This window comes from Mixophyes fleayi, chromosome 9 (assembly GCF_038048845.1).
Source record: "Mixophyes fleayi isolate aMixFle1 chromosome 9, aMixFle1.hap1, whole genome shotgun sequence".
Taxonomy (NCBI): domain Eukaryota; kingdom Metazoa; phylum Chordata; class Amphibia; order Anura; family Limnodynastidae; genus Mixophyes; species Mixophyes fleayi.
The window spans coordinates 128,996,738-129,019,799 of record NC_134410.1 but is presented as its reverse complement, the minus strand read 5'-3'; the positions used below and the strand labels follow the sequence as shown (position 1 = coordinate 129,019,799).

Genomic DNA, 23,062 nt, shown 5'->3' with positions numbered 1-23,062 from the left:
ACATTTGCTGGATCTGCCAAGTTTCCCTGTCGCCCATTTTGGAACAAGCTGAGCTGGTGTCGGTGCCCATCCCCATGACATTGAATATTCTCCACCCACAACTCAGTTTTTAGTTAGTAGGGGAGTTTTCAGTAATTGGTACTCCATATTGACTTTTTGTTCTATGTGGAGCAGAGGAGAGTTGACAAATTTTTAGCCTGGGGGGCAAGATTTGACTCGGCAGCCTATTAGGAGTACTGTAAAGTAAAAAAAAAATGCAGGTGGCCCAGTGATACAGCCCAAGGTAGCCCACTATCTGACCGGCCCCGGGGGCAGATTTCCCCCCTGCCCCGCTGCCCAGCCTGCCCCTGATGACGAGTTTAGCTATCGGAAGCTGCAGTGATTTCTCCTGGTTGGTATTGAGTTATGTATATGAGTTATATGTACTGTGATCGCATAAATGTATTTTTATTTTGTTTCTAAACATGGAGCCTCATTCGGAGCTGGGAGAAGATCCAATTAAAGGATGTAAATTTGCACCTAGAAAACAAACTGTTAGGATGCAAACATAATATTTTTTTATTTATTTTTATTTGAATGCAGGGATAATACTGAGTATATAGTGCATAGTTGCTAAGTTTTCCAGGTTGGCCTTTGGGAGAACAGGGTAGGAGGTGGGCGTGAGGGCACAGGGCTCAGCGAATTGCGTTATTTTGGTTCCAGCCTGTGACGTAATGATGAAAACGCGTCATTTCACCATGCGGGGTGAGAATCACATCATGGAGGCTCAAAATCGGCCCACATCACAAGGAAGTGGGCAGATGCAGGAAAATGCCCTGCTCTCCCGGGAGTCCGGGAGACCTACCCAAAATTCGGGAGTCTCCTGGACATTCTGGGAGAGTTGGCAAATATGACATAGTACAGAAGTACAGGGCAGCCTTTTATTTTTACATTGTAGAGTTGAGCTTTGTTGATATCCCCCCCCCCCCCGCTCACCCCAAAACCAGCAACCCCCCCCCTCATCCCGTCATGTAGCTGAACATTATTTTGCGTCTTCTAGCTGGGTTTCCAGTTCCGTGATTCAGCTCTTTTTTTTTTTTTTCCAACATATCAAAATATTTTTGTCTGGTTATGTTTCACTTTAACTATCTTACCAAATGTTCTGTGTTTTGCAACTTTTTACTGTCTGTTGTCTCACTTATTCCGAGTGCCAGAACCTCTTTGTACTTTGTGTTAAAGAAGAATTCCGCACAGAGGTTATTACCACCTTCTCGGACTGGTCCTTCGCCTCCCCCAGCATACTGTCCTTACATTGCCATGTTCTCAGGGAAAGGGTGTCAGTGCCGGCACCAGATTGGTCACTGTTATTCATGTTTGCATCAAGGCTGGCATTTGGGGAGATTCGTCTTAGAGGGCCCTCCAAGCCCCGCTGATCTATTTACTTTAACATCTGGGTCGTCCAGGCCAATAGCTGTACTACAGTGACCTCTGACGGGCAATCGGAGGTCGTTGTAGTACAACTATCGGGCTGGAAGGCCCAGATGTTTATTAAGAAAAATATAATAAAAATGTTCTCATTGTGGGAGATTAAGTCCAATTAGATTCCTTACTAGCAATGTGCGCAGCGGGCGGCACAACGTGGCCAATCGAATCTCCTCGTTTAAGCCGAACCATCCACAGCTGGTTGTTACAGTTGTTTTAACGCGGAGTGAGGGGCGGGAACTAATGCTTTGTAGGCGTGGCTAGCGGAGTAGGGCCTCATTAATATTACTAAAGCATTTATGTATATGTTAAATGTCTCGGTCACACCCCCATATTACACAACTCTGCCCCAAAATATTTTGGCTACAATGATTTTGTGTGCTAGAAAATGGGCCTTTGTTGTTCTATATAAGTCTAAATTTTTTCTTAAACTATATTCCTTTTATATAATATATAAACTATCTACGTTTTGCTGCTTTCACCCGTTTATTGTTAATTTGTATCACTGCGTGGCAGCCTTTTCCCTCTGGCATCTTCCAGTATTATTGATTTGCTGATATTATGACCACCTTTGGTTGATAATGACACTTAATACACGTTAATAACAAGTAGTAATTGTTTCTGCTTTTTCTTACATGTATGTATTGTTCGCTGTGTGTGCAGCGTTAACGTGAATTCCCAGTTTAGACGGCGTAGTAGAACACATGGTAATACATGGCGGGGTTACATTATCCCAGGGATTACACAGACATGAGTCAGGCTCAGATAACGGGGAGCTTTGGCTGCACGTAGTACAATTATAAATCTGCTATTCCAGACACTCTACCTAAAGGAACTGAATTTTTAGAATGAACAAATCATTCAATGTTATTTTATCAGTCCCAGATTCTACCCTATAACTTTTATTTTCTGTCCGTCCCCCGTTCCCTTATCTTATATAAACCATTCCCACCTCTTCTTCCAAACCCCTTTGTGAGGAGAATTAAAAATCACAGGAGTCTCTAACATTTCCTGTTACTGCTACATAGAGAGATGTCTCATCATGAACTTTACTTCCAAAGGTTTTTTTGAAGTTTTCTCTCAACATTCCGAAGTAAAAAAACAACAAATTAGGATGAAGCTTCCCAGTCCCTGCTTCAGTTCTCCACAATCTGCCCCTTTTATCCTGGAACGCTTCAGCATTGGTAGTAATCATTGGTCTGTCCCTCCGCTACTCAAACTTAATGCTACAGTTCCGACTCTAGCAAAGGGGTAACGTACTGGGCTTGTGGGCTTGCCCCCAACGCAGCAGGGCAGTTATTGTTGCCCACTTGAACGGACAAATCATAAAATGCGTACCTTGGTCTAATTCTGAAGGGGCAAAACTCTGCAATCTTGAAGTGGTTAATGCTCTTGGGCGGAGAGAAGTTTGTGTTTTTGTTAGGGCCTACGACCACCAGGATGAGCTTTTAGAACAGTAGTGTAGAGATCTTCACCTTTAGCAGCCGCCTTTCCCTTAGAGCTTTATGTGCTCACAGGTACTCAGATGCCCCCAGGACTTAGGCTCAGAGTAGTAAAAGCTCATCCAAGATGGCCACAGCGCAGATGGAACAGTCGGCGCTATCCCAGACTGGAGCGGGTGGTCAGAGGCAGGCCGAGGTCAGAGGTCCGTAGCAAAATAGCAAAGTCCCGAATACAAGCCAAAAGGTCAGGGTCACAGGCAAACAGGCAAGGTCCAAGCTACAGGCAAGGGTCACAACAGCAGATTAGGCAAATAGATATCCAGGAGCAGGTCAGCACAGCACAGGACTGGAACGCTATAACCGACAGGGAGGCTAAGCCCTCCCTGCCTTAAATACTGAAGATAGCCAATCAGGGCCTTGCCCTGAAACCAGCCCCAGGTACGACCTAATTAATAAATACAAAAGGTCATTAGCCCGCAGGTTGTTTTAATTTACTGCGCACGTGTCCGCCTGCCCTGTATTTCCGTAACGTGGCGCTGAGAGGATTGGCGTCCGGCCGTTGCCCTAGCAACGGTCGGGCCAGAGCCGGAAGTGACGTCCCGGTCATCAAGGAGACGGCCGGGATGCCAGACAGTGAAGAGGACACCGCCGCGGCTCGTAACAGTTTTATGATAAAAAAAAGAATTAAATTCGGAACCGGTCTGGAGTGTCAATTAAAAAGCGTCTCAATGAATCAGCAGGTATGGAAAAAAATTATACTATGTAGATTACTGGATCTAACATATTGCCAGGTCCGGAGAATATATCTCCCTCTCCGGCACCTTTAACTGCTGCTAATTTCACTAGAAGGAGTTTTTCACTCAAAATGTATTGTTTTAAACATACATAGAGCATTGAGTAATGAGATGACTTGCAAACCTTGTTTCTGTGCTCCCTTAGGGTCGAAAAACAGCCGTTCTAGAATAAAGTAACTGGAGGTCTGGAAATCATTCCTGTGCTGCATCCTATAGTACTTGTTTTATCCCACCCAGTTCTGTAAAACACGGGAGACTGGTGTTTGATTGACCTCCCTGCCCCCTATAATTATTCATGGTTATCATGCTGTCTTTCTATTGGTCAGTTTACCTCTTTATCTCCAGTACATATGTTCCTGACAGTTGTCCTTTGTTCAGTTGCTGATAAATATTTGCTCCTTGTGTTGTGTGGATTGTAGTCCCCTTTGGATGAAATCTGTCCTATCTGTAGTAAAAGCAGATTATTATGTTGGAAAATCATACCTGCCTACCCATCCGGGATGTCAGAGACCCTCCCCGAATCCCGCTTTACTTCCCTCTGCGCAGTGGGCGGGGTCGTGATAACACAGGACAAGTCTCATCCGGATATGTAGAGCAGGAGGACTTTCAGGCAGGATCAGACAGATGAGTTGTTGTCAGCTGCTTTGTGTCATTTTACAGGGTTGCCAAAGTATAGAACCGTGTCTGATGAGGGACACCCTTAACAAAACGCATTAATGTATTTAGATTATACCCTTTCTCTCTCACCGAAGTGTTCGCATATTAACATTCTAGTGATCAGCTCTCCCTATATATCTTGGCTTTGGGCCTTCTCTCCCAATTGATGATAATTCTGCTCTGACTGTTGTGTTAGTGAGGACAGGCCGCACATAACACACATCTCCTGATATACTCTGTGCTGCTGGAGGACCCTGCTCCTTCCACTATATAACTCTCAGTCTGTGGCTTCCTGCTGCCTCCATTCCCCTCCTCACATCATGTCACTGTCCCTGTCACATGCAGCCCTGTCCTCACTAACACAACACTCATCTCCTGATATACTCTGTGCTGCTGGAGGACCCTGCTCCTTCCACTATATAACTCTCAGTCTGTGGCTTCCTGCTGCCTCCATTCCCCTCCTCACATCATGTCACTGCCCCTGTCACATGCAGCCCTGTCCTTACTGACACAAGTTGACCGTCCACTGCTTCCCACAAAATCAGCACATTATCTCTGGAAATACTCTGAGCTGCTGTTGATATGATTGGCTGCAGGTTATTCTCTCCCACCATTAATATGACATTTATTATATGGTTGCCTGACTCTGTATTACATCCTATGCAAATAAGAGTGAGGAGCAGGGGTAAGCAGCCGCTCGAGTAGTTAAAATAAATACATATGGCCTCTCTGACTGTAGGTTTGGGGAAATTAGCAAAATTACTTTGTTTTTAGAAAATCATAATCTGATTCAATTTGATTTAAAACCCCAGCACTAGTTATATGTGATAACGTTTGGCTATCTTTAAATGAATAATCCCACATAGGTGTTTTTTTTTTTCTTTCTTTAAATTGTAAGTTAAGTACCTTGATGGCAGAATAGGGAGAAGAATTTTACAGTACACAGAGCAGAGAGAGCTCAGAGGGACGTTCCGAAGCCTCTCTGCTCGCTACATCATGTGACTGTGGTTACCATGGTAGTCTGTGGCACAGTGCAGAATTGTATACACAAGTATCAATTTATTTTGTTTGTGTAAATAAATGACCTGTAGGTAGGACAGTCTTTAGCGAAAAAAATGGCAGTGTAGTGTTTAGTAACTTTAGAACGGTTCTTATGAGTAGACCAACCTGTCCCGACTTCTAGAAGAACGTGTCTGCGCTATTAGGGAAGTTGTTAAACTTGTAGTTTTTGTCTGTATAAGTCTGAGTTTAGCGTCTGACTTCTGGCATGGGGAGAAATGCGACTGGTGTAGCTGAACATGTCTAATTGTGCTGTAATAAACCTTGTCTTATCCCTCTGCCCATATGTGCAGCTTTGCTGGCAGGGAGAATGTTGTGTAGATCGTTGTAGCCAAGTCAATCCCCCCTCTGGCTCCCTGTCTGTTTGGCTGTTCCTACAAACCGGTTGGCTGCAGCACGTTACACAGAATAAAGGGCCTGTATATTTAATTACATGTACATGCAAAGCCCAACTTGGAGCAGATGTGACCGGGCCTGGAAGAGTTGCCTATTCTGCCAAAATCCCAATTTGATTTAGCTCTACAGTCCTACAAATATGCTTCTGAAACATCTGCATTGAAGGGAAATATTTTTCATTTAGAAACACTTGCAGCATTTTTGCAGTGTTTTCTTTGTTAACTGATCACAATACCTAGGCAATAATCCTGCCAAAATCCCAAATAAAGGAATGATCCTAATAAAAGGGCATCACTATATTTTTCATGTTTGGCCCTGGAAGAACGCCCGCTGTTTATAGCTCAGGAAAAAATCTTTACATCATTACCTAAGGTTTAAACTTTTCAACCTTTTAACGTAGAAAACTCAAGTTCTCATTGTATTTCCTGAGCTGGGGATCTGGGGCTTATTAGGTGAAATGAAATCTCGCTCTTCCTCTGTAGTGTATGAGAAAATTCATGTTTATTCTGTTTGTTTTTTTCCAGCAGCCTCTTTGTTTTAGTTAATGATCTGTGATGTCCACACACAGGACCACCCAGTAGCAGTGCACCCTTTATAAATGACTTCCCTTCTCCTGGAGCGTTATAAGGAACTATAAAGTAACATATGGTGTGACAGGGCAGCACTCGGTGATAAAGGACAGCATATTACAAGGGCTATTAAAGGTCCCTATTAGACCCACATCAACTTCTCATAAGGCAGAAAGGGGAACCTCCCGGGCTCATGGATCAGTATTTAGAGCATTTGTACCTGGATAGGAATGAGCAATAAACTGAAGGTCAAAATGGGAAATTCGGTGATCTGTATGTTTGTGATGTCATCAGCTGACCTGCAGGGTCTGGGTGCTGCTGTCTGCGTTTCAGTACAACTATTTGGTTGACCCTGTGACATTTGTGTATCCCTAAATTGCCTGCTCCTGCCACAGGAGTTAAAGCTGGCCGCACGAACGGCAAAGCCTAGTAAATATGCACTCGTACCACTATTATCCGTGCATGTGCTGGTATTTGCATTTCAGCCATACACATCAATTGCCTTCCCCTTTGTCGATGGAAAACCAGAACACAGTTTTGTGACTGCTGGAGAGGCTCTGATCCCCCCCCCTTCCTCTGTATTTCTCAGTTCCTTGGAAATAGATTAAGCTTTAAGCGCTGACATGATGTCACCAGGAGAGAGCAGGAGAAGACGAGGGTTTTCCAGATGTCAGATGAGCTCACACTCCGTATAGATGACGGGACCACATGGAGTAATTGGGTAAGCTCAGCGGTTTAATGGAAGGACCCTGAAGCCTAATTAATATCACATGATCCCACCTTCACATGGGTGCAGGAACAGTTTGGCCTGTAAGAAGGCAAGTTAAGACCCCCTTGTAAGGTTCTGATGCATCACTAATATATATGAACATAAACTTGTTTTTTCATATTATCACCGGTTCCAAAACTTGTTGGATAAGGAAGGGTCCAGGGATGAGTGTGAACTGGTTCCAGAAGTGAATAAGGAACAAAAAGTTGGAGGCAGTGAGATAAAAGTCACATTATTATTATTATTATTATTATTATTATTATTATTTTTTATTTTTTTTTAGCAAGACTTTTTAAATATCAATTCTCACCTTCCCTCCCTGGCGTTGGACACTTTTGTAGAGAGGTTTTAAATATTTTTTATTTTTTTTTGCAGTATGTAACAGTTTTGGTTGTGTAGGTTCGGGTACGGCTTCTGGGATGCTTCTAATTAAGCTGAAATTAGTTAATCTCTAGCTGAGTGATTATGACTGAGCCACCTGGTCTGAATATATAGCAGGATTTAATATCACTGAGAACAATCTTGGTGAATCTCTGGTAATAATGGTACAGGGAGAGGCACCTATGTATTTTGCTTTTCTCCCTTCCCACCCCTGACGGCGGCGATGAGCGTATTAGGGAGCGGGAAGAAGGCTGCCGCCCTCTTTTTCAAACAGGGCCCCAATATTCCAGGAGCCAGACGACCAGTAACAGAGTTTAAGACACAAGCAGCAGGTAGTGATGGCTGCAAGAACAGGTAGGTGAGAGTCTGCCAACTGTCTTATATCGTTTGGAATTGTCCCGAGTAGTCAGGACTTTGTCCCATCTGCACCTAATAGAGGTGTGCACCGCATTGCCTTTGTTGGAAGGGATTTGGAGGGTGGCCTAACACTGTAAAAAGTGGTTTACACATCCCTTCACATGGTGGTCACGCCCAATCTGATGGCACCATATCAGCAGCAGTTTGACCTAACCTACTAACAATTTGGCCCCCCCACCTACAACACGAGGCCCCTATCAGAATATTTTCCAGTGCGACATTAATTTCCCAATGTCATGGACATGGTAAGTGGGGGCACAGTGCTGGTATAATCAAGGTTTTTGTTGTGTGGTAAAAAGAGGGAGCGGACACATGTTACACTGGATTTCATAAGCAGCTGAAGGGCTATGTCTGCAGTAACCTCTGCACCGCAGGGCCTAAGCTATCACAGGGCCTGACTGGTGTGATGAGCAATGACACTCATGTTTTCCATGCCCTGCTCAGTCACCCAATCTGACCCCAACGGAGCGTTTATGGGATATTCTGGAACAACGCTTGAGACGGTTCTTGTGGGAGATGGAACTGCATCCCTCCGGGCGCTGGTAGACTCCACGTCACGGCGTACAGAGGCCACGCCGGCCACACGTCCAACCCTCTATTAAGTGACTTTATATTGTTGTTTTTGTTTCCTTGTCCACTACCTGCCGCTGGTTCATGTACTGTTATTGAATCTGTGCTGAGAGCCAGCATTTTCAGTTCACGAGGCGTCTTTTACACTTTTGGTCTCCTGCCCATGGATTGGCTGCCAGCAGTGTCGCGTCACATACAATGGCTTTTGTACGGTCTCCAAATCTATCACCATATAAAAGCAGAAAATCCTATTTCACACGGTGTTCGCTCCAATGTGAACCTCGCGGAGGCAGATTTCCAGGAGACGTATTACCTTGGACCCGTAGAAACGATGACAATACTTTTATTAGATGTGGTGTAAGCTTTTTAAATAGTTTGTCCTGAACTGTGCAGAGGTCTCTTATTCTCTGTTTCAGAGAGAGCAGTGTTTTTGAACTTTTGCAGGGATCAGAAGCTTTAGAGAAATTATTACATTGGGTTTCCAATGGACGTCGGTTTTAGAAAAAGCTCTAAGCTAGGATTATTTTATGCTATCTGATAACTCTCATAGGGTGCATATAGCCACATTTCTGGTCTGTAATCCATGGCTGGTTATATACAGGTCTCCATCTGTCCCCCTCTCATGTGTTTTCTGTGACCCCCGACCCCAAAGTGCAAAATATTTATATTCCTGTTTGTTTTTCTGAGCCAAGTAGTTCAGCGAAGATCCGTCTGTTAAACATAACTTGCATCTCATTATTACCCTTTTGTTCAGGGTTCCCAGCGCCCTCTGTTACAAGTCACAGTTTTTAATGTGTGATTGCTAGGAGCCTAGTTCATCAAGCCAGGCATACCGAGCGCAACGTGCGTTTGTTCTAAAACGCACATAAATCGACTCTGCGCATTCCCCATTTCAGCAAGGAGCGGATGTGACTATACGTGCAGCAGAGCCGGATTTAGACCTCATGGGGCCCTAGGCAAGATACTGGTTTGGGGCCCCCTCCCTGAAAAAATCCATAGCACTATAGTTTTTTAGCATAACATATAGGGGCTGGCTGGCAGACTTTAGCGTGGGAGGGGCAAGCATATAGCACTGGCCCATAAGTAGCGGCCCATTTTTAAAGGGTGGTCTCACCGCCGGCCCTGGGAGTGCCCTCTGGGGACCGCTGGGCCCTAGGCAATTGCCTAGGTTGCCTAGTGGTAAATCCGGCCCTGACGTGCGGTGATGAATATGAGAGTAAGTCTGCTCTGCTCTACAACACAGAACACTGCACAGTACGTCCAATGCGTGTGTGGATTATATATTCTCAAAAGAATGCACAGGAATAAAAAAAAACCAACCTATTCAATTAATGTCACCTGTTAATAATATAGTCATTCACGATAACACTATTAAAAAAAATTAATTTCCGCAAAATACATTTATTATGATGATCTGAATATCTACTGAACATAAAATACATTGTTACAGCTGCTCCTGATTGCAGACACATGTTCTAGCTGTATACACAGCCGTCATCACTAGTATTCGGGCCTCGGACTAGCCCTGTAGCTGGAGCAAGAGATGCGGCATTGAGATGCCCGGAGCTTGATTCGGACGTGGCTGTGTGCGCTCGAGTTTTACATGTCCTTACTGCAAACAAATACTGCAACAGTCTGCAGTGTCAGTCATTATCACTCTGCTGACTGGGGAGAGGAGGGAAAGCTGCCTCTGCATGTGTGGCAGCACAGTGGTTAGCATTGCTGGGATTATGAGTTTGATTCCAACCAGGACCATGTTTGTTTGGCGTTTGTATGTTCTTCCCATGTTTGTGGTTTCCTCCCAGTGCTCCAGTTTCCAGCTGAGACTTGTTGTTCTTCACAAATATAGTTCTCAGTGGAGAGCCTGGGACTTGGGTCCACCTCTAGACTTGGGGGGACTAAGCTCCGTATCACCCCATTCGTTTCCCTTTTTATGGTTCATTCTCGCCTTTTAGAACAATTGTTATTATCATCATCATTTATTTATATAGCGCCACTAATTCCGCAGCGCTGTACAGAGAACTCACTCACATCAGTCCCTGCCCCATTGGAGCTTACAGTCTAAATTCCCTAATATAGACACACACAGACACACACACACACACACACACACACAGACACACAGACTAGGGTCAATTTGATAGCAGCCAATTAACCTACCAGTATGTTTTTGGAGTGTGGGGGGAAACTGGAGCACCCAGAGGAAACCCACGCAAACACAGGGAGAACATACAAACTCCACACAGATAAGGACATGGTCGGGAATTGAACTCATGACCCCAGTGCTGTGAGGCAGAAGTGCTAACCACTGAGCCACCGTGCTGCCCCATTTTTATAATTGTTACTAAAACGAAAATAAACAGTTCAAAAACAAATATTTTATTGCTACAAAAGCTAGAAACGGGACTGATCCTCTATAAAACCCCCCGATTTTGGTTTGGCAACATAAAAGTAAATCATGTGTCCTATGTTCATGTTTCACTCAAGCTTGAAGGACGGCCCTGATGTTTATTATATGAAGTAGAGGAGTATACTGTAAAAGTTTATGAAGTGTAACGTCTTCCTTCTCAAACACTTCCTCTTTTTTAAAACCGTAGGAAGCTGTAATTAAACCGTAAAGAGGCGCTGCCTGCCTGCGGTATCCGTGTCCTGAGCTCCGGCTTCACGTGTCGGAGAGTTACAACAAGGCTCGGGATGTAGGCTGCAGTCGTAGGAAAAGACTCAGCACGAGGAAGTGAAACCCTAGAACTCGTATAATCAGCGAGGTGTTTCCCAGTAAAGCCGACGGGCTAAGAAGCCCCCAAAGTATAGAGAATTAATCCCTTGTGATCCATAGGTTAGCTGCAGGCCGGTGCTTCATATCTGACACCGAATAGACTTGTGGAAATGCGTAGAACATGCTCACAGCGCCGGCTGCGACACAGATATCTCTTCTCCTGTATCTGTGATGATGTCCGAAGCCGAGTTCAGTAATGAAGCTCAGTTGGGCAATGTTTGTTCTGCAGCAGTAATCGGACGTCTTGCACCGTGACTAAAAACAGCTGCAAAAGTTTGCCCATCCTGGTTTTCCAGAAGAATTCATTTTTTTATTTTATTGATCCTTTGGTGTACAAAAAAAATCAAATTCGTACAAACTTGGGCATTGAGGTACACCAAATGCCGTTCCTAAGTCTACGTACACATCAGCGTTACAATTCTGCGTTTAAGATGCAATTCTAATTCAAGTTTAAGCTCCTGTAAAACCTTGGGAAAGTAAAAATCATTGTATGAAATGAGACTGTACATATTTGTGTGTTTACGTGGATTTAACCTTTTTTGTTTTTTCCACTTGCTCCTTGCTCTGTCTCAGTGCACCTGATGTCTATCAATACAGATAACTTACATTTATATTGCTGGGAGTGCTGTGTGATTAAGAAGTATTTGAATGATACATAATTTGTGGTGATGGCCAAAAATTTACAGATTTTGGAATAAACTAGTTGCCTTTCTAAACTTTACAAATAAATCCTCATTACGAGGCGCTGTTAATTGCGGTCTTTGATGTCTGGAAAGACCAGATAATAAGACCGTCAAATTCTATCACTATTGACAGTCATAGTCACGTTGACAATAAAGGCCATCTTGGGTAAATGGACTTCGCATGTATCCCCGACTGTAATAGAATTGAAATCAGAATTGATGTAGATTTTGTATTTTGAAAGGCGTGTCACTTTCTCTGATTTGGAAAAAGGGGTCAAAAATTTCCACGCCAAACGGGGCGCTTATATAGAAACACTCGAAGAATCGACTCAGTCTCATATCATGCAAGTTTTTGAGGGTACCAGGTGGTCATTACTGAGCCGTTTATGACGAAATGTATTTTGTGTAAACCTGTACATCATTGAAGCTAGTAGCAAATAGGTAATATCAAATGTGAGCTGGAGAGAAGGGGATTTTCCTTCCTTCACCCTCATTCACTGCCTTATGATATTCCATAACCTTTTCTTTCTTCAAATCACCCTTCATCTAATTTGGTCTGAGTCGAATTGGAAATTTGAAATGTAAACAGTGATTGGATTTATATGATGTCCTATTGCTAATTTATTGACATTGGTTCCCTCCCTCCCCACATACTTCTATTTCTTTATAAAGGTTTAAAATGTTATTTGTACAACTGATGGTCATGTTGTAAATTGCATGTTATGTTGTAAAATCTTCTTTTTTGTACAATAAAAAGTATAAAAAAAAAAAAAAAAAAAAAAAAGGCAGCTGAATTGGCGGCAATGGCCTTATAACCATGTAAGGGTCAACTAATAGCTAATTATTTGTGAGGGCTATCAGGTCAGGGGTGCACGGAGGATTTGTCAGGGGGGGGGTTTCCTCCGCTCCCGGAAAAAATAAATAAATCTAGAGACCTGCTGCGCATGCGCGGCAGCGCCGTTTCGGCTGCACTGTAGTATACAGCAGCCGCGGCGCTGTCAAAAAAGCGTCCACGGCAGTGCTGTATACAATACAGCACTGCCGCGGACGCTTCTTAGACAGCGCCGCGGCTGCTGTATACTACAGTAGGGTACTTGTAGGGCACTTTTTAGCGGAGGGGGGGGTTTCTGGAGACCCAGAAACCCCCCCTGCGTGCGCCACTGCAGGTCTCTTTTTTTCGCAGATGTCTTTTGGGACTGTTATTATTCTTACTCATTATATTTAAAGAGCTGACATATTACGTAACGTTGTACATTGAGAGGATCATGACACAAACAAATGTCCTACATTAACCTGGAATGGAAGTTAAAGATGATCCTGCCCCAACAAGCTTATGAGTTAAGGAACTTCCAGAACATCCTGCTACAATTTGACTCTGGTCCAGCTTGTACTAAATTACCATTTCCACACTGAGCCAGAATATGCAGAAATAAAGAACACCTCCATGGAATTGTGGGTAGTGATATGCAAATGACCAACTTTTGCTTCCATGAACACTGGTTAAACTCTGGTGTGCGCTCATTGACTCGCCCAAGACGAAAAGGTTGGCTGATGGGTCCTGGCAGTTGTGAACACAGACACTGTCCTTGGGCCAGACAACCTGTTTATGTAGTGAGTGACTGGCATACAGTACAGAGAAGTTTTAGCATAGATTTTAGGCTGTAATTGTCGGATTGTTATGATCATCCATTTGTGCAACTCAATTTGTGTTGTGCCATTTTCACAGTGGTATTCGATAATGAGTGACATGAAAAAATAATACTGGTCCTGCTTTTCCTCTGTGTCTGAATCCACCAATCTGCTTTCAGCATCTCTGTTACTTTGGAGAGTTAACCAATCACACGGGGTCTGAATTAACATTATGTGATCTAGAGAAGCACCACCCAAATATGCAATTGCTGCTTTCTCACAAGAATACAGCAGACGGCTGCTGGACAGAATTATTTACACATAAACATTAGTCGCTACTTCAGTTCTATTACGTAGCTGGCTAATATATACTATGACATTATTGTGCAAGGGACATTATTTGATCTTAAAGTCTCCATTTCTATTTCTAAGCACCTCTTTTATCTGTATTACCTACATTTGAGTGCATTTGATGTAGCAAATCTGTGTCTTATACACAATAGGCCTCATGGCAGAAGCCCCCGTGAGCATTAAGTGCAGCCAGATGAGCTGTTCTGTTGTGATTATTCTACCAGAGGTTGGTAGTCTTTAGGGAAGCCGAACTGCCATGTGGAAGAGACCTTGGTGTTACTATAGTAGGCGGGCAGGTATACTATAGCCACTTATTTTGGTACTAGGTGTAGTTACAAAGAGAAAAGTTACATTTTGTTGGATAAAACAAAGGAGCTCATTTAAAGTTCGTAACAAAGGAAAACAAAAAGGAGCAAATTTGCTCCTGAATAAACCATGTTACACTGCAAGGGAGCAAATGCATGTATTTATTTGCATGCAGAGAACATACTGGCTGCTTCTGCAGCTTACTCACATTCTGGACAGCTTTATATTTACACTGCTATTTAGAGTTGAGATAGGACACGCCCACTCCCAGCTCTAAATCTGTCCGCACTTTTGCCCTGTACAGTGCATCATGGTTTTGCTAAGGTGCAAATTTGCTCCATGTTTTGCTTAGTCCCAAAACAGTTGTTTTGATGAACCCGGAAGCCACCAATTAACAAAGCGGACTTTCTGAAATACACACGTAATGCTGTCACAATGTATCTAGGTAAACCCCCCCCATCATTAAAAGAAAATTCTGGACCTGCCCCTAGACTGTAGAATGATTTTCAGAACTTCTGTTCTCTGTATTGAGAATACTATTGATTTGTCCAGTAAATTAGTTGCTTATTGTGAGTAATGAATGTCAGAACATTTCCAACTTTGCTGAAGGATTTACATGCGATTTATACATTCTGAACCTTTGGTGCCCAATTGTATGTCACACATCCGCACACACGGAGATGGTGTACAAACCACAAAATGGCCAAGACGTGGGGCACAAAGCTTCGGTCCTGCCACGTGCCCAAGCTTTCCGCCAAAGCACATGCGCTTTGTGAAAGTAGATGGCGACTTTTGCAGAAGTGTGGACCGGCTGATGGGAGGAGTAGCGAGAGCGTTCCCTGATAAGTACGGAGCAGGCGGAGAGGCGACGGTGCTTTCACGGAGGGAGATTAATGAAGCCAGATAATGGAAGGGATGTAGCCTATTTTTAGGGGCTTTTCACGCTGCGCGGAGGGTTATGTGGCCGTTTCCACCAGCTCAGAGCTGGGGGGCGTTAGGTCTCGTCGTATTCCTTTAATGGGACCCATATTATGCCTTCTTGTTAGTTTGTGTCCTAAAAAGCTTCACTTATACCAAACTGCCATATCTAATATACACGGTCACCAGATTCTTTCTCATGATTAATTTATGACCTAAATGAGGATGAACTCAGCAGCATTTTAGGACAACAATGCAAAAGTATAATTTAATGACCAGGATGGTAATAAAGTGGTTGGAGTGTGGACTTGGATGTAATATTTACACTTCTGCGCTTAGAGCTTGTTGTGACGTCCAGCGGACAGGAGGCGCACTCCTTGCTGCGCACAAGGATGCTTAGCCAAACGCATCAATGCAAAACCAAAACATTCAGCATCCAGTGCGCCCACATGAAGCCATAATCAGGATAGGCATCGAAAACCTTTATATAGGACATATCTATATGTGTGTGATCAGGGTCGGTGTCACTACTAATTCCTCAGACCGTGCAAATGTACGTGAATCTCTACCAATATTTACTCATTGACGTAACAAGGCCATAATCTGTTGAAATGTAGGTGAATTATTAGGGAAAGCTGTAACAACATTCAAACTAGGTTGTGTATTGGGATTGTCCTAGAGGTAAATACAGAACACACAAATTGAAAAGGGTAATAGTTTGTCGAGTGAAAATCGTACATGATTTAGTCCTGTATACTGTGTAAACCATGGGGGTCTGTGTCTTTGCATTCACAGTTTTATCTTCTTCTTTGTAGACTGAAGGTGAAGAATCAACCAGCGGACTCAGGTAGAAGATGCACGGTGACAGGGTAAGCAGGCTCAGTGCGCCCTCTAGTGTTTAAAGGTTAATCACAATCAGCTGACCTGTCTCATTGTATTATTACATTGGAATTGAACTCAAACTGAGAACTAAAATACTGGAATTGATGGCAGGTTATGCTACAGGTGGGTTTCGTTTCTGTTCGGTTACTGTAGTCTGGTTTCTGTCCGACTCACAGACACTATTGCAATATATTTTTGCCTGAAGTTAAGTTTACCCTCTTTTTTTAATTATACTTATACACTTGAAAGGATGTATCAGAATATTGCATAGGATACATTGTATTATTGGGGTTCGGCTCGACTATTTATCAGTTTGTCAGTTTCAGTCTTGATTAGATTGCTGCTATTTTATCCTATTGATCATCAAAGAACCATAGGCAACATCTGCGTGTTTAGACTGTTGGTGAACTACAAGTGACAGCCACCCACAACACATTTCGCCAGAGATTCGCACCTTGCGTTAAACGCTGCTTTGTCTCTGTGTCCTGCAGCCTTTAAAACTCCAATATGTCATCCTGGTTACAATGTTAGAAATATCCATAGAAACAAGGAGAACAAGAGAAACTTTATTTATAACAATGGTTTAAAACATGGTACACGATACACAACCACCATTTATTGGAAATAACTGTGATATTAATGGTGCTATCGGCATGTGAGTTTTCCATCTGTTGTATAAGGATGTCTCCCTGGTCGCTGCCGTGTACGTGGTTTTCTTCAGACCCCATCAGTCTGATATACAGGTATAAAGGTACAGTATATAACCAAACAGTATTGCTGTTATATAATCCTTTCCGCTATATGGCTTCTGTAGAACTGTACTACGCCTTGCTTATAAGTGCTGATATTATTTATTGTTCTAAATGCATGTGTTGTTAACGTTCCTCTCCCATGATCATGGTCTGTTTTATATTATTTTTTTCCTTATGCATAAAAGAAATCCTTCTTTCTCTGACATCTCTTCATTTGAGAGTCCACTGGAAATATGACATTTTAGGGCCTGATTCATCTTGGGATATAACCGAAGTGCAACTTTGCATTTAAAAAAAAATGCATGTAACTTGTACGCACATACACTCGTATTCAAATCTAAGCACCTACTTGTATGTAGACAGACAGAACACAGTGCAGGATACGCACTGCATATGTCATCATCATTTATTTATATAGCGCCACTAATTCCGCAGCGCTGTACAGAGAACTCATTCACATCAGTCCCTGCCCCAATGGAGCTTACAATCTAAATTACTTAACACACACCCACACAAACTAAGGTTAATTTTTGATAGCAGACAATTAACCTACCAGTATGTTTTTGGAGTGTGGGGGGAAACCAGAGCACCCGGAGGAAACCCATGCAAACTTGGGAGAACATACAAACTCCTCACAGATAAGGCCATGGTCGGGAATCAAACTCATGACCCCAGTGCTGTGAGGCAGAAGTGCTAACCACTAGGCCACCGTGCTGCCCATATGTACAATATAAAGTCCTGTTAGAGCGCATGCAAACAAACATTCTATAAAATAAATGGCCAACTCTTGATAGTATAATCATAATTAAAAATGTGTTTTAAAAACAAACATTTTTTGCAATTTTTTTTATTAAATACATAAATGATGTTCTCAATGTGTACTGTGCATCAAGTGTATTTTTATAGGTTCTCTTACTTGCAAACTCGTGTTCTGTGCTATCTAGTGGCATGCATACGTGCAGTAGCCACTTACACCTGCCCTCTAGCTGGTGGTATAACTAAAACCGCGCATCTGCGTTGGCACAATCATACTGTGCGTTGCCTACATCCGTCTGTCCATCTCTCCCCCGTTCCGCCCTTCAATTAGTAGGCTATTGTAAGTGTCATTTGCGTTCGGACATGAACCGTTTGTTGGCGTAATTCCCGTTCTGGCACATGCGCAAAGATATTCCATGCAAGATACGGCGCACAGATGGACTTGTGTTCCAAGGTGAATCAGGCCCGGTATCTCCCAGATATGACTTTTCTTGCCAGACTCCAGAAACATATTTAATAACCTTGTACAGATAACACCCATGCTCTAACCAACAGCAACCAAGGTAAGGAATTACTAGCACAAACTATATGAAAGCAAATGTCTTATTGGTTGCTGCAGGTCACATGCCTACTGATTGTCTTGTGTTATTATAACAGTAAAATGCTTATTTAAGAACCATTAAACGTCAAGTGTAGGTTGCTCTGTAAAAAAAGAACAATCAATAACATTCAAATATATATAGATCTGAAATAAGTGTGATCAATCTATAGTTTTAAAATAAGGGTGTGATAAAGGGGGGGTGTATATTTCCCTATGCACACCACCTGTTCCATGGAGCGATAGAACTAAGAGTCTCTCTTTTTACATTTCGAAAGTTTCCTTTTCATTTTGTTTCAGCTTCTTTCAGCTTTGCTCCCTGATAGGTATTGTGTTTAACAATCTCCGGTATGTGAAACATCTGTCGGAGTACAGCAGGCTGTGTGTCTTGTATCTGGTGTATAGGAGCACAGTTATTATATAATGTGATCTTACACATCGTTTCCATTAGATATGACATGTTTGTCTGTCGGCAAGCTCCTGTAAAGAATGCTATCAGGCTATTTTTCATGGAAACACCTGGACGGGGCGAGGGGGGTGCGTTTTTTTAGTGTAATGGAACAAAATCCTCCATTCTTACTGCAGAACGTTTGAAGTATTTCCTCTTTCCTGCACAATAAGACTTCATACAGAATATTAACAAAACATTTTTGCATAGAAATCTGTATCTGTGATGATTAAAAGCCTACGTCTGTTTGAATTACACGATATTTCCACAAATTTGGGACCAGAGGCAAATTCTTCAGAGTAAACATCTGTACAGATCTCATTCAGAAAGCGACAGCTCAGCTAGTTCATGCTGGACAGAATTATTCAGCCCAGGGAGGTTTTTGTGTCCGTATATAAATAAATTGCAAAATTGTTATTGATTTACGGTTATTGGCATCGTATCGTAGTAACATGGGGCCGTTTTCATGACCCGCCGGGTGGTGTTCTAATGATTGTTATAAATGACTGTTCTTCTGAGGGTTAATAATTTTTCAGAGAGGGCAGCAGTGTGTTATGTTCACTGACTGCAAATGGTAGTAATGGACATCAATTATATCTTTGTATCTCACTTTCTCATTTTTATTGCAAGTTTCAAAAGCACATACACCGCAGTGGTGGGCAAGGGGATGTTGTTCTGGGCCCTTGAGAAGGGGCCACTCTGTACACTTTTAGTTCTACACTGACATAAGTTCCACTACGGTCCCTCGTATCGTGGCACGAGGTAAGGTTCTCACAGATTCTGCAACAGGTTTAATCCATATCGTTGTCATCAGCATTTAATCGTAAATTATGTTTCATTGTAATTCCAAAATCGCTAGACACTGCAGCTAATACTGAAACTAGGTACATCTATGCAATCATCGTGCAGGTCACAAGATTCACAACCGTTTGGTCAGATATAGCATTAGTGTGCGCGCTCCCACAAACATGTTTTATCTGCCAAAACACATCGCACCTGTTGATTTGGTTTTCTAAACTTCCTGAAAATCATAATCAAAGCTGGAATGATATCAGGTAAATGTGGCAGTGTGTACGCACTCACCACCAGCAGGGTAGGCAGATATCTGTACAGTGTACAGAGTCACCATCTTTTCAGCAGATGGTTATGAGAGATAAAGATCACAGATCTGAAGGTAAATCGTGTAGGTGTGTACACAGGAATCTGCTGCTCAGTCGTTGGTGAAATCGTTAGATATTGCATCGAATGTAAGATTACATAGGTGTGTGCCCAGCTTTAATGCAGAGATTCATCTGTCTTGAAACCAAAAAAGCCGCATAGAAGCCTCCTGTAGCCCCGAATGTGTTCAGCCACTGCCCTAAAATATCCATATATCATCTGCATTCCTAGGTGACTACAAACCACACACCACTGTCAGTAGCAGGAGATTAAATTCTCTCCTGTCTCTTGTAGCTGAAGGCTGGACCAGTAACTTGTTGCCGTGGCAGGAATATTATTGTTAAACGTTAGACACTGGACTCCAGTCTGCTCCTCGGAGGGGGGGGGAGGGGTATTGCTGTCAATTTTGGTTATGTTACAAAGTGCCCTGCGGTGCAGGAGGGAAATTTTATATTATCTTCCTTATTTCCTGTACACGGAGCAATACCGGTACTGCACAGGATAGTGACAGGATGATACTGCGATTTGTAATTGGAATCATGTTTCTTTTGGAACGAGGTCTTGCCGTATACATTGAGATTAGTGCAGATAGATTGTGGAGCAGACTGCGGATTCTAGAGGCCATTATGGATAATTGCAGACAGGTGCGGAACGGAGGAGCAATTTGTTCCATCCAAAGATCCCATATGTTTCATCACTAAGAGGGGAAATTGTGGCTTATCAGTGATTGTATCACTAGGCAGTGATTAGCCGGAGATGTCGGTGTGATCACAGAACAATGTGCTTTATGATCCAGTAATATTTATAGTTTTGTTGGCGCAATTTTACACTTTCCGGATAAAACAATGAAGTTCAGCCGCCGTTTGTGTTGGGGGTAACAGATCGGTATACGGTGGCACCAGAGAGCACCATAAGGCCAGTGTATAGTGGTCAATGTTTTATTGTAGAGCAATGTACATACTATGGTATCGGAGAGCATAAAAGATACAGAACAAAAACCACATTCTGGATTCAGCAGTATATTCAATAACTATAGAACAAATGTCTTACAAATATATGTTTCCAATCTCTGTACTGGAACAACTGCTATTATGTCAGCCCTTCCATTAATAATTGTTTATAATCTATATTTAGCCATTCTCCTAACGTGTTACTATAATTTTCCTTGTGACCCTGGATAACTAATATGTCAATTCATTGATTAGATCAGTAAATGCTTGTTAGTGTAACATACTGTGTGTCAGTTTTTTTTTTTTTATAATTTTTGTTTGTGTAATAACAAAAATCTTCCAATAAAAAAAAAAAGTCTTACAAATAGGAGCACACAGTAATAACTAGGAATAAACTTTGATAGACCTAGGACAGGGGCAACCTTTGCAAATGTGATGTCCTGTGTGATATCTATTGTGCGACTCCCTATTCCACTGACATGGGGGACATGACTGACGCCATTAGGGGTGTGGCTAGTCTCACCTGACGGCAACATCGATGCTACCCCTAAAAAGCCGTCCCGGACCTAGCCCCAATTAAGAAGTTAGTGAGATATATGAAAGATCATCTCCCAGCCTGTTGTCTATATTCTATTACTTACATTCTGTTCCCATCCATAACAGCAGTCCCGATTTTTCGCAGGTCCAGGATTTTTGCCACCTAAAAAAAAAAAAAGAAGCCGCAGTTTGGGTGGCGTGCGTCCTGCCACCCACTATATTAGTAACGAGGGAGGGGGCAGCGTGACAGATCACTACCAGGAAAACGCTGCACCTTGATTGTAAATAAATCACTATTTCATTGTTTCCTGTTCTGTTCTGTTCACATGTCCTTTAATATGACGGTTATTTGAAGTCTTATAGGCTCCTATTCCAAGGACCTTTAACTCTTTTATGATCATATGTACTTTATACATTAGACTAATTGCTACATTTCCTGAGAATAGTTTTTCCATTGATAAAGGAATAAAAGTGAATTTTATATATTGCTTTATTTTGATAACATTTTAACCTCCGATTTCCCTGAGCAGTAATGTGTTATTCTAATTCTATTTTTTTTTTTAATGATATGATGTAGAATAACTTGCATCAGATGTACTAAAAGGCAGTTTGTGTAATGGGCAGAGTCAGTGACCTGAAATATGTGGTGGATTTTCACATAAGTATGTCAACGTGCAGTCAGCAACTTCTAGGTGATGTGTTCTGTCATCCAGTAAATGAATACATCGCAGTCCATGCTCTTCGACCAATGGGGAAAATAGAAAATATTTTGCGGTGGTTAATTCTAGCCTATGTAGACCAGTGATTTACAGCTTAGGAGTGGGTTAGTGGGATTCCAAATATACAGAGCTGCCATTGCTTTTTGTACAAATAGTCTGTCTAATAGACAGGAGCCATAAACGTACAGTTTGTTTCTGTGCAGAAGCAAATGATTATCTGCTACAAACCATGTCAAACCCTCCAACACTAAAGGCTTAATTTCTCCCCCCTGTCTCTTACCCGCTGTAAACAAAAATAATCAAAGCTGGAGGCCACATTTCCACCTTAGCATGACGGCGGGATGGAGAATATATTTGTGTGACGGGCAGCTCCTTAGGTGACCTCATCCACTGGCACATCTGGGATAGATTACGGAGCAGGCGCAGAGAGACTGCGTGTAAACCCAGACCGCTATCTCTCTTCTCTGGGTCATTTCCCGTCCTCCTGAAGGAATTCAACTCCCCCTCATCACAAGCAAATGATACCGACCTGTAAGAGGTGTTTTCTAATCTGTAATAAACTTGCTCTTCCTTTGAACACTGTTCCGTGTGGCCGTCTCCAACCTCTATTCATATTGATCGCTTTGCTGCAAACTCTTTACACGCAGCGCCGGGCAAAAGTCTTCACACCTCTGATCTGTTTTATTTCACATTCTGCTGCCTGAGAACATTCCATTTATAATATATCAAATATGAAGTTTGTTTTACTGATGGTCACAAAACATTTTCTTCTCTGATGTTCGTACTCCAGGTTAAGTTAATAGCATCCCGCTCGCCTCCTAATCCGCCCTAATTACACTGACTCAGACCCCTTGCGCCACCTGCGTTTGTCTGCACCCCCCCTTTAGATTGTGAGCTCTTGCGACCAGGGCCCTCTTCCTCATGTCCTCCTTTTAATTACCTATGCTACCAGCACATCGGTGTCTTCTCTCCTTTCACTCAATCAATAGTTCTGTCCCTGGGTACAGGGTTAGATTGCAATAATTTGCCCCCTATTGTGTCTCCCACCCCCCACTTCTCCTCCTTTCCTCAAGTTCTAGTGAGA

General features: G+C 42.6%; 1 long non-coding RNA gene across 1 annotated transcript in view; it reads left to right on the top strand.

The window, feature by feature from the left end:
* Positions 1–23,062, top strand: part of LOC142101331 (uncharacterized) — a 133,253-nt gene that overhangs the window by 5,608 nt on the left and 104,583 nt on the right. Inside the window, exon 2 of the long non-coding RNA XR_012678982.1 lies at positions 15,994–16,047. This is a non-coding gene — a long non-coding RNA (uncharacterized LOC142101331). The remainder of the gene's footprint in view (positions 1–15,993; positions 16,048–23,062) is intronic.